Below are 10,496 nucleotides of genomic sequence, written 5' to 3' on the forward strand. Positions count from 1 at the left end.
ACCAAGTCATAGTATGTATATATATATATATATATATATATATATATATATATATATATATATATATATATATATATATATATATATACATATATATATACATATATATATATATACATATATATATATATATATATATATATATATATATATATATATATATATATATATATATATATATATATATATATATATATATATATATATATATATATATATATATAAGTGTCAATTGGACATGGTTGACCTGTTTGTTCATACCAGGTTTTAACCATTCTATAAACATGCTTTGAACAATTGATATGAACTTTCTGTTTAGTTATTACTTCCTATGTATTTTTTTTATTTATTATTAACCTATTCCTTTGTCACTTCCTATTTGTTTTCTTAGTATGACTTGTTAATCTTATAATAGTTTTTGTTGTATTTTTGTAATTAAATTAATAGTTTCTACACAGATAATTACATTTTGTTATGGTATTGAAAAAATCACCTATATAGGTATTTAAACAAATTTAAAAATCAACTGAAGATGACTATTCATAGTCGAAACATGGATTGTTTAGAATTAATAAAATGGTTTTATTAATTAAAAAGTTTTTCTTGTTTATTAAAATACTTACATTTTTTGTGCTAAAAAGAAATTTTGGATATATATATATATATATAATATATATATATATATATATATATATATATATATATATATACATATATATATATATATTAATATATATATATATATATATATATATATATATATATATATATATATATATATATATATATATATATATATATATTTAGAGAGAGAGAGCCGGATTTACAGTTTTAGGGGCCCTAGGCCAAAAAAAAGCCTGCGGCCCCATATTTAGAAGTAATATGTTAGCTTAAAAAAATATAATCTTACTTTAACGTAGTTAAAAGTTTTTTTTCAATTTTTTAAAAATATTGTTTAAAATCTACATAATCTTTTTTCTGTATTTTTCATTAACGAAATCTTTTGTGACATAGTTGATCGCAAATCATTTTTTGTTAATTTTAATTTTGAAAATGACCTTCTCAAGAGTAGTTGGAAACATATGAAAATCCTTAGAATGATTTCAGTATTTGGAAATGTAGCCTCCATTTGTTTTTCCTTTATAAATTTGTACAAATTCAAATGGGACAATTCAGAAATTTGAGTATTAAAATGTTCTTTCAAATACAGATGTAGATGTTCAGTTTCTGCATATAAATTATCATCAATATCTTCCGTGTAGTCTTCCACAGACGATTAACACATGTCTTCAGCTTATCTTTGTTGAATCTCGTGTCTATTAAAAATACAATTTTGTCATTCAATTCCTGATAGTATTGCGCTTTTTTTTTTTAATTTGTAGTAAGATTATTGATAGTTTAAAAAAAAACGTTTGTCTTAAACTCTTCACGTGGGCTTAATTGAGGTTCGTCTGATCGGTTTTCACCTAATAGCGCTTTTTTATTACGGTGTCTCTTTTGTAAATATTCTATGTCTGGTAACAGTAATTTTGCATCTTGTTCTATTAAATCGAATGTCTTAGTTAATCCAAGAAGATAATCTCCAAGAGATTAAATAAATTTCAGCACATGTATCTAGAGTAATAGCTGCACTTTGCAATGTTTTGAAAACAGCATTCATTCGTTGCAAAATTTGATCCCATATTATTGTTTGTAAAGCAAATTCAAAAGTTTCCATTTTCGATAGTAAATTTCTAGCCGCAGCTCTTGTTTTTGTTTCAAAACTTTCACACTCATTGATTTTGACCAATCCTTCCAATAATTTATTGTAGTACTGGTGAATGGTTTTGACCGAGTCAGCATGAGCGCTCCACCGAGAAAAAATTGTACAATTTGTTGAACAATACCAAAAAAGTTGATTCTCTCAATGCAGCAATCTACAGCAGCCTCTCCTACCAAGTTAAGAGAATGATCTGAACATGGCAAGAATTTTGCCAGCTTATTGAACTCCACAATTCTAGTTTTCATTCCTTTATATTTTCCGGTCATATTGCTTAAGTTATCATAAGAATAGCTGCTGCAGTTGTAGATTTCCAAGTTCAATTTTACGTTTAAAAAGTCCACGGTTGCATTTGCTAAATTTTCCCCGGTGTGATTATTGATGTGAATGAAGTTGATGAATCTTTCAATAGGCTCATTAGAAATTTGTTCAATGTACCTCAAGATCACACATAGTTGATCTTTGTGACTCACATCAGGTGTTGAATCAACTGATAATCCATAATACTTACATTTTAAAACATCGTCGCTGATTGATTGCAAAACTTTTCTTGCCATCAATGCGGTTAATTCATCACATGTATTCTTTGAGAGGTAGTTTGTTTTTCCAGAACTACTGTCACCATAATTTTTTTTGTGTTTGGTCAATATAGGATCAAACTGAGCAATCAACTCAAGCAGACCAATAAAATTCCCGTTGCTCTCAGACCCAAATTTTTCATTTGAACCTCTAAAAGCTTTCAATCAATGTGTAAATTATAGCTGTAACTCTTCTTAGAACCTCTCCCAAGTAGTTTTTTTATTTGCGAATTTCGTTAAGAAGTTGATCATTTAAAAAAACATTTTTATTTTTTATGTGAAAGTATGCTAAGGAAGGTTTTCTGTGGTCTAATGAGTGTTCATGCCCCTAAATTGATGCCCCTGAATTTTTCCAATCTTTATATACCGTTGAAGCTAAAGCACATTTTAAGGGTTCAAAAAGCTTGCCGACAAAACAGAATACACAACATAATGCTGGGGAATATATGATTCATTCTCTATTAAACGTTTTACCATTTACTTTTTTCCCCATAAACAAGCTTTTTAAGTAATACCGATCGCGATCTTGATACATCATTGTAGAGGATTTAAAGTCATAATCTGCATTTTGACATTTTAACGGACCGTTCTCTATCCAAAATTGTATATCCTCAGCTGAAAGAGTTTCCCAAAGTCTTGTATCACTTTTTCTATTCAATGGCAAATCGATAGGGAAACATACCCTCTCCTTATTGAGTTCCGATTGTTCGTTTAAAGTTTGAGTTTCATTAATTGAGTCCTCTAAAAACTCTTGATAAACTTGTAACCTAAAATGTTTTCTAAAAAAATAAATGTATAAACTGGTTTTAATTGGAATTGGGATTAGGTAAAGGATTTTTTTCCAAAAACTTATCAAGGAACAAATAGGATACCAACATACATAAATAGTTTGCAAATAATACATTCAACGTTTTTTTTTTAAATTTTTTCGGAGCTAATATCTTCAAGATAATAATAATAATAACAAAAAACTACTTTAGGTTGTATTAGTACTTCTTATGCCGCAATGAGCAAGAGCTTTTCTAAACAATTCTGGTTTTGGCAGCCTACGTAAAAGTTAGCAATTTTTATTAGAATAACTTAACCAAAAATAAATTTAGAATCATTATTAATCATTTTAAAATCGTAGCTTCAAGTTTTTCATTTTCTAAACATTTATCCAATTTTGATTTAAAACTATCTACAATACTGACATTGACAATGTTTTCAGGTAATTTATTTTTGTATAATTTATTGAACTATTTAATTTCTAAATAAGTGAACGTACTAGTTACCATTCAAAGTATTCTATGTATTTCTTTCTTTGATGTATATATTATTTGACTATGGTATTTTATACTATTTGAAAAAATAATAAACAGACTGTATTCTTCATTTTTGCTGCATATACTTGTTGTTTCTTTTTTTTTTTTTTATATATAGCTATGATTGTTATTTGATTTGCAGAGACACATCACTTTACTTTTGTATCATTCAATTAAAAAAAAACATATTTGCGACCATTTTGCTAATTTTTTGTCATCGTGTAATGTATTTTTATCGTCGCTGTTAAAACTATCGTCGTATATTTTTGTTAATAATCTAGTATCATCATCATATAATTTATTTACATTTTTTAATAGGTCTGGCATATCATTAATATATATTACGAAATAATAGATCCAAGCAATAGGTCTTGTGGTACTCCACTCCAAACCATATTCCAATGCAATAAAAAGTTTCTCAACAACACTTTTTGGCGACTACTTTTTAGAAAAGATTCAATGCACTTTGAAGTTTGACCACTAGTTCCATAACCCAGAATCTTAAGGGTCAAATATCTATGCAGAATAACATCACATGCTATACCAAAATCCATGTTACATTAACCGCATAATTTTCAAATAAGGTAGAAATAAAATCCATTGTTTCTATCAAATTAGTTAAAATTGCTTTGTTGTTCACAAACCGATGTTAATTAGTTGAAAATAAGTGATTTTCTACAAATTGTTAAACATGGCTTTGAGTTAAATATTTGTGTGACTTTGACGATTTTTTCCATAATTTTCATAAAATGGACGTCAAGGAAATCAGACAATAGTTGGTAGTGTCAAGTTTTTTGTTTGAATAATATTTCTTTTTCAACAAAAAAAAAAACTTCTATTTGAATAAAGGTATGCAGTTAATGCATGTGCACAATTTTTTATTACCAAAGAACTCACTCCATCTAGATCAATAGATTTGTTTGAGTGTTTATCTGAGGGGAATCGTATATCTTTATGCTATTTTTCTCTGACTCAAGTGGAGTTTGGAAAAAATTTCCAGTTTAAAATCTAACATAAATTTTTGATCAAAGAATTGCCTCTTGCAATCTTCTTGCTTCTAGAATAGCTGGTGTACCTTATATACATATATATATATATATATATATGTATATATATATATATATATATATATATATATATATATATATATATATATATATATATATATATATATATATATATATATATATATATATATATTTATATATATATATACACACACACATACACACACATACACACACACACACACGCACACACACACAAACACACACACACACACACACACACACACACACACACACACACACATATATATATATATAAAATCAGACAACATGTTATTCGAACCTTTAATTAAAAAAAAAGCAGTTTAACTTTGTTTATAACAGAGAGTTTTTTCTTTATTATTATATAATCAGTAGTTTTTACATAAAATTTGCTTGCATGATTGACAACTATAATTATAACATAGTTTTTGTTTTTTAATATTCTAAACTTTTTATCCGTTACATATCGCTCCTAAATTATTTACCAAGTTACAAAAGTATTTATATAACTTACTTATTTGATTATATATTTATAATTATATAACTATATAACTAAATTATTTACTAACTATTTACTAATTAATAACTAATTATAACTAATAATTATATAACTAAATTATTTACTAAATTACAAAAAAAATTATATCTCGGCAGGGCATTGTTTAGACATTTCAGAATAAAGTTCATTAAAACTGTTACCTTCAGTTGAAAGGTATTTTGTGGATCTGTCAAATAAAAATTGGTATAACTAACTTTTTAATAAAATTTTGTTTGCTCAATTATCTTCACAATGGCATATTTTATCGAGATTTTTTAGCTAAAGTTATCATTTGTACAAACTTGACATCCGTTTTTTAAACTAAATATTCAATCCTGGATTATAGTTAATCAGAACTTTCAGCAGTCTAGCCATCCGTTTGCGTTTCTTGTTTATAAAAGTATTTCTCAAAAACAGGAGATGCTTCTGGCCTGTTTGGTGGATTCATCTTGTTTGATACCAATGGTATTTTTTATTCTTGTAGCCGGTCTCATTATATCAGACCAAAGTACTGATTTACCATTGCTATGATGTTCTATGAATTATGTTGCTATGAATGAATGGAACATACCGCTATTATATTTTTAAGATCTTTATTACAAAAAAAATTAGCAAGAAAATTTTTTAATTATTAGAACAATATATATATATATATATATATATATATATATATATATATATAGAGAGAGAGAGAGAGAGAGAGAGAGAGAGAGAGAGAGCAACGTTGTTTGAGTGAAGAAGTAATATATGATATTAACACTGTTATATGTTATATTATGTTTACTACAATTAAGTCGCTCGTTGTGAAATTGTGTAAACTGTATTAAAAGTGTCTTTCCATTCACAGATGTACAAGATAATGAATTTAAATTGCTATTTTCTTCTGATAAAATTCTTAAAACTGATGATTTTCTTCTGTCTACAAACCTTTTCTCGTCTTTTCATTTAAATAAAGTCTCTAATCAAATTAATAATTGTTTCATCTTTTGTTTTTGATTCTTAGGAAAAAATTTCTACTTCACTAGACATAGTTTGTAAATATTATTACATAAGCAAATTATGTACACTTAATTTAATAAAAAAAGCGCTCTCTCCTTTTTTCATCTAAACATATCATCGTTACAAAAACACTTTGAAGATTTAAACATAATACTATCATTATTTAATTTTGATTTTTCCATTATTGGTATAACTGAAACAAGGTTAAAAAAAGGAACATCTTTAATTTATCCAATTCTCATTGATAATTACAACATTAAGCACATACCAGCGGAATCCTCTTGTGGTGGTACGTTATTATATTTATTAAAAAAACTAATTTACACATGAAGAGATCATTTAATGATTTACACACCTAACTGTTTAGAACCCACATTTCTTAAAGTAATTTTTTTTTAAAAGTTTAATATTATTGCTGGTTGCATTTATAGACACCCTTGCATGGATATTATTATTTTTAACAATATCATGTCTGTCTTACTTCAAAAAATATCTGCTAAAAATAAATCTATTTTCTTACTTGGTGATTATAATATTGATCTGATGCAATCAAATATTGACATTGCAACGTCTGATTTTTTAAACAGACGTTGCAAGACAATATTTTCTTTTTATAATATTCGTCCTTTTATTACTTTGTCGACTAGAATTACTGATCACTCTGCTACAATTATTGATAATATTTTCTCTAGTTTGATAGCTAATGAAATTATTTCAGGAAATTCGACAACTTCTATTTCTGATCACTTACCTCAATTTTGTATTTGTCCCAATTTCAATAAATTATTCATACCACGCAGACACAATTTATATAGCAGGAGTTTAAAAAACTTTAATACAGAAAATTTTAAATCTGATTTATTAAAAATTGACTGGGAAGATGTTATAAAGTCCAATGGTACTAACACATGTTTCCAAACGTTTATTACTGAAACAACATTGATTTTAGATCGCTATGCCCCGCTTGAAAAAACAAGTATCAAAAACGTCAAACGTCAATTCAAACCATGGATTACATAAGGAATTTTAAAATCAATTCAAGTGCGCAATCTTTTCCACCAAAAAATGATAAGATCTAAAGATCTTATTAATAAAAAAAGTTTGAAATTATTTTTAAAAGATCTAAATATATGATAATTACATTAATTAAACTTAGTAAAAAAACACATTAAAAATTTTTTTTTTCATAAAATGTAAAAAATCTTCACAAAGTTTGGAAAGGCATTAACATTCTAATTAAAGTAAAAAAATTTATTAATCAACTCCCAACTGTTTGCAAGATGAAATATATTACTGATCCAACTCTAATCTCTGAATCATTTAACACTATTTTTACAAATGTTGCTCATAAACTCAAATCCAATATTCATTCGTCTTACATTAGCTATCAAAAGTATCATAAAAATCCAAATTTACATAGTTTATTATTATCTCAAACAAATATTCCTGAAATTTCATCTTTTATATCTAAATTGAAACCAAAAAAAATCATTAGGTCCAAACAACATTCCCACAAATATTCTTATAGATTTTAACTATGAATATTCAAATGATCTCAAATTTTCAAATAATCTTTCTAAACTATTTAATACCTCACTTATAAATGGAGCATTTCCTGATATTTTGAAATTATCTCGCGTTATTTCAATATTTTAAAATGGCTCTAAACTTTCATGCACTAACTACAGACCTATTTCTCTTTTATCTAACATTAGTAAGCTTCTTGAGAAACTTATGTATTCTAGAGTGTACTCTTTTCTAAAGTCATTTATTTGTTTAAATGATTTTCAATTTGGTTTTTGATCAAAGCATTCTACTTGCTATGCAAGTAGAATGCTTTGATCAAAAACCAAATTGAAAAGTATTTTGTAAAAAAATTAAATTAATAAGTATTTTGAAAAAAATTAGGAAAGCTCTTGATACTGGTCATGATGTTTGTGACGTTTTTATCGATTTACAAAAAGCTTTCGATACCGTTGACCATAGTAGTTTGATTTCTAAATTAAATCATTACGGAATTCGCGGTATTGTAAATGAGGGGTTTCGATCTTATCTTTCAGATCGAAAACAACTTTTTAGTATTAATGGTTTTAATTTTAGTAATAAATCAGTTTTGTGTGGTGTTCCTCAAGGTTCTGTTCTAGGTCCCCTTTTATTTTTAATCTACGTTAACGATCTAATCAAATCTGTTCACTTCTTTTCAGTTCATCTGTTTGCTGATGATACAAATCTTCTGCACATCAATAAATCGTATCATTCTTTATGAAAAATGATAATTTGGATTTAAAAGGTATATTTCACTGGTTAAATGCTAACCTAACACGTCTCAACACAGAAAAAACTGAACTAATTTTTTTCGTCTCAGAGGAAAAACCATTCCTTTAAAAATGTTGAAATCAAAATCAAAATTAATAATAAACGGCTATATCCCTCAAGAGTTATTAAATATCTTGGTGTATTAATTGAATGCAATCTTTCATGGAACTTTCATATTAATGAACTAAGCAAGAAAACCTCGAGCTAACGGTATGCTTTCGATAATTCGTCATTATATCGATAAAGTTACACTAAAGAATATTTAGTATGCATTATTCTCATCTCCTTTTAGATATTGTTGTCAAGTTTGGGGTCAAGTTGGAAACTATCGCATTAACAAGTTGCTATCGTCTCAGCGTCGATCCATTAGAATAATAAATTTTAAACCAATTAAATCAGATACATCGAAGTCCTTCAAAAAACTTTTTATTCCAACATTTCATGCGCTAGTAAGGTATGCTAATATTCTTTTTGTTTTTAACTCCTTAAATAAAAACTTACCATCTCCTATCAAAAACTTGTTCACAGAAAGTAGACTATTACATTTCTACTCTACTAGAAATATACACAATGGAAAACCAAATGTATCATCTTTTAAAACCCAGAAGTATGGTAAAAATTGTAGTGTTTATCAGTGCGTCTGCGAGTAGAACAGGAACATTGCATGGATTTTGAATGAGTCCAAAAAACTATATCCTAAAATACTTTAACTCCATCTTAAACAATATCAATTTAAAAAATTCTGAAAAACTTTTTATTCTAACTTTTAGACATATTATCCTTACGATTAAAATATTCTTTTAATTTTTTTTTCGTCGTTACTACAATTATCATCAGTACTTTTCGTTTCTTTTTTCTTTTTTTTATTATCAAAACCTGCAAATTATGATTTCTATATGTTTGTTTTATTGTATGTTCTATGTGCTTTAATCTATGTGTTTGCGGTCCATATGTTTCAATGTATGCCTTTGCTTATTATTACTTATATTATGTTTAAAAATTGGTGTCACTCCTTTGTTCAGATTTCTGTATGAGTGACACCATCCTAATAAATCATTAACTTATTATTATAAATAATTTATGCTCATAACTACCATTATAATATTAGTTATTATTATTATTTTTTTTCATTGTAATTATTGTAAACATACTTATTATTACTATTACTATAATTTCTATTAATTTTTTTTTATCTTATATTATTATAATATTTTATTATTATCAAAACTATTGTAAAAATGATTAACGGAAAATAAATAACTTGTTGTTGTTGGTATATATATATATATATATATATATATATATATATATATATATATATATATATATATATATATATATATATATATATATATATATATATATATATATATATATATATATATATATATATATATATATATATATATATATATATATATGTTCATATAACAGTGTTAATATAATATATTACTTTTTCACTCAAATAACGTTGCTCGCTTTTTGCTGCCTTATTTGCTAATGCACTATGAGATTTAAATAAGCTTGCCATCTTTTCCGTAGGAGAGCGCAGCGCTAAATTAATTTGAATTTTTATTGCGTTCTCCAAGGGAAAAAACCGAAAATGGCAACCCCAGATTTGAACAACTGCCAATGAATTGCAATTGTGTCAACTAACGCCAAATGAGGTTGGCTCAACGATATAACCCTGTCCCGTCTGTAACAATAAATTTTCATATCGGATTTATTGAGCTTATTTTTGAAAAATAAATTTTTTATTTTGTATTTTTTATTAATTAAAGCTATAAAAAAAAAAAAAAAATAGGAATAACGTTATTTGTCAAAACCTATATAATCTAAAAATTGAAAGTTGAAAAACAATCCTTTTTCAATAAAAATGTTATTAATATAAAAGTTGATTGAAACTAAGGGTTTTTTATTTGCTTTATTAATATAAAACACTCCAAAAGTGTT

The sequence above is a fragment of the Hydra vulgaris genome, chromosome 12, assembly GCF_038396675.1.
Source record: "Hydra vulgaris chromosome 12, alternate assembly HydraT2T_AEP".
Lineage (NCBI taxonomy): Eukaryota > Metazoa > Cnidaria > Hydrozoa > Anthoathecata > Hydridae > Hydra > Hydra vulgaris.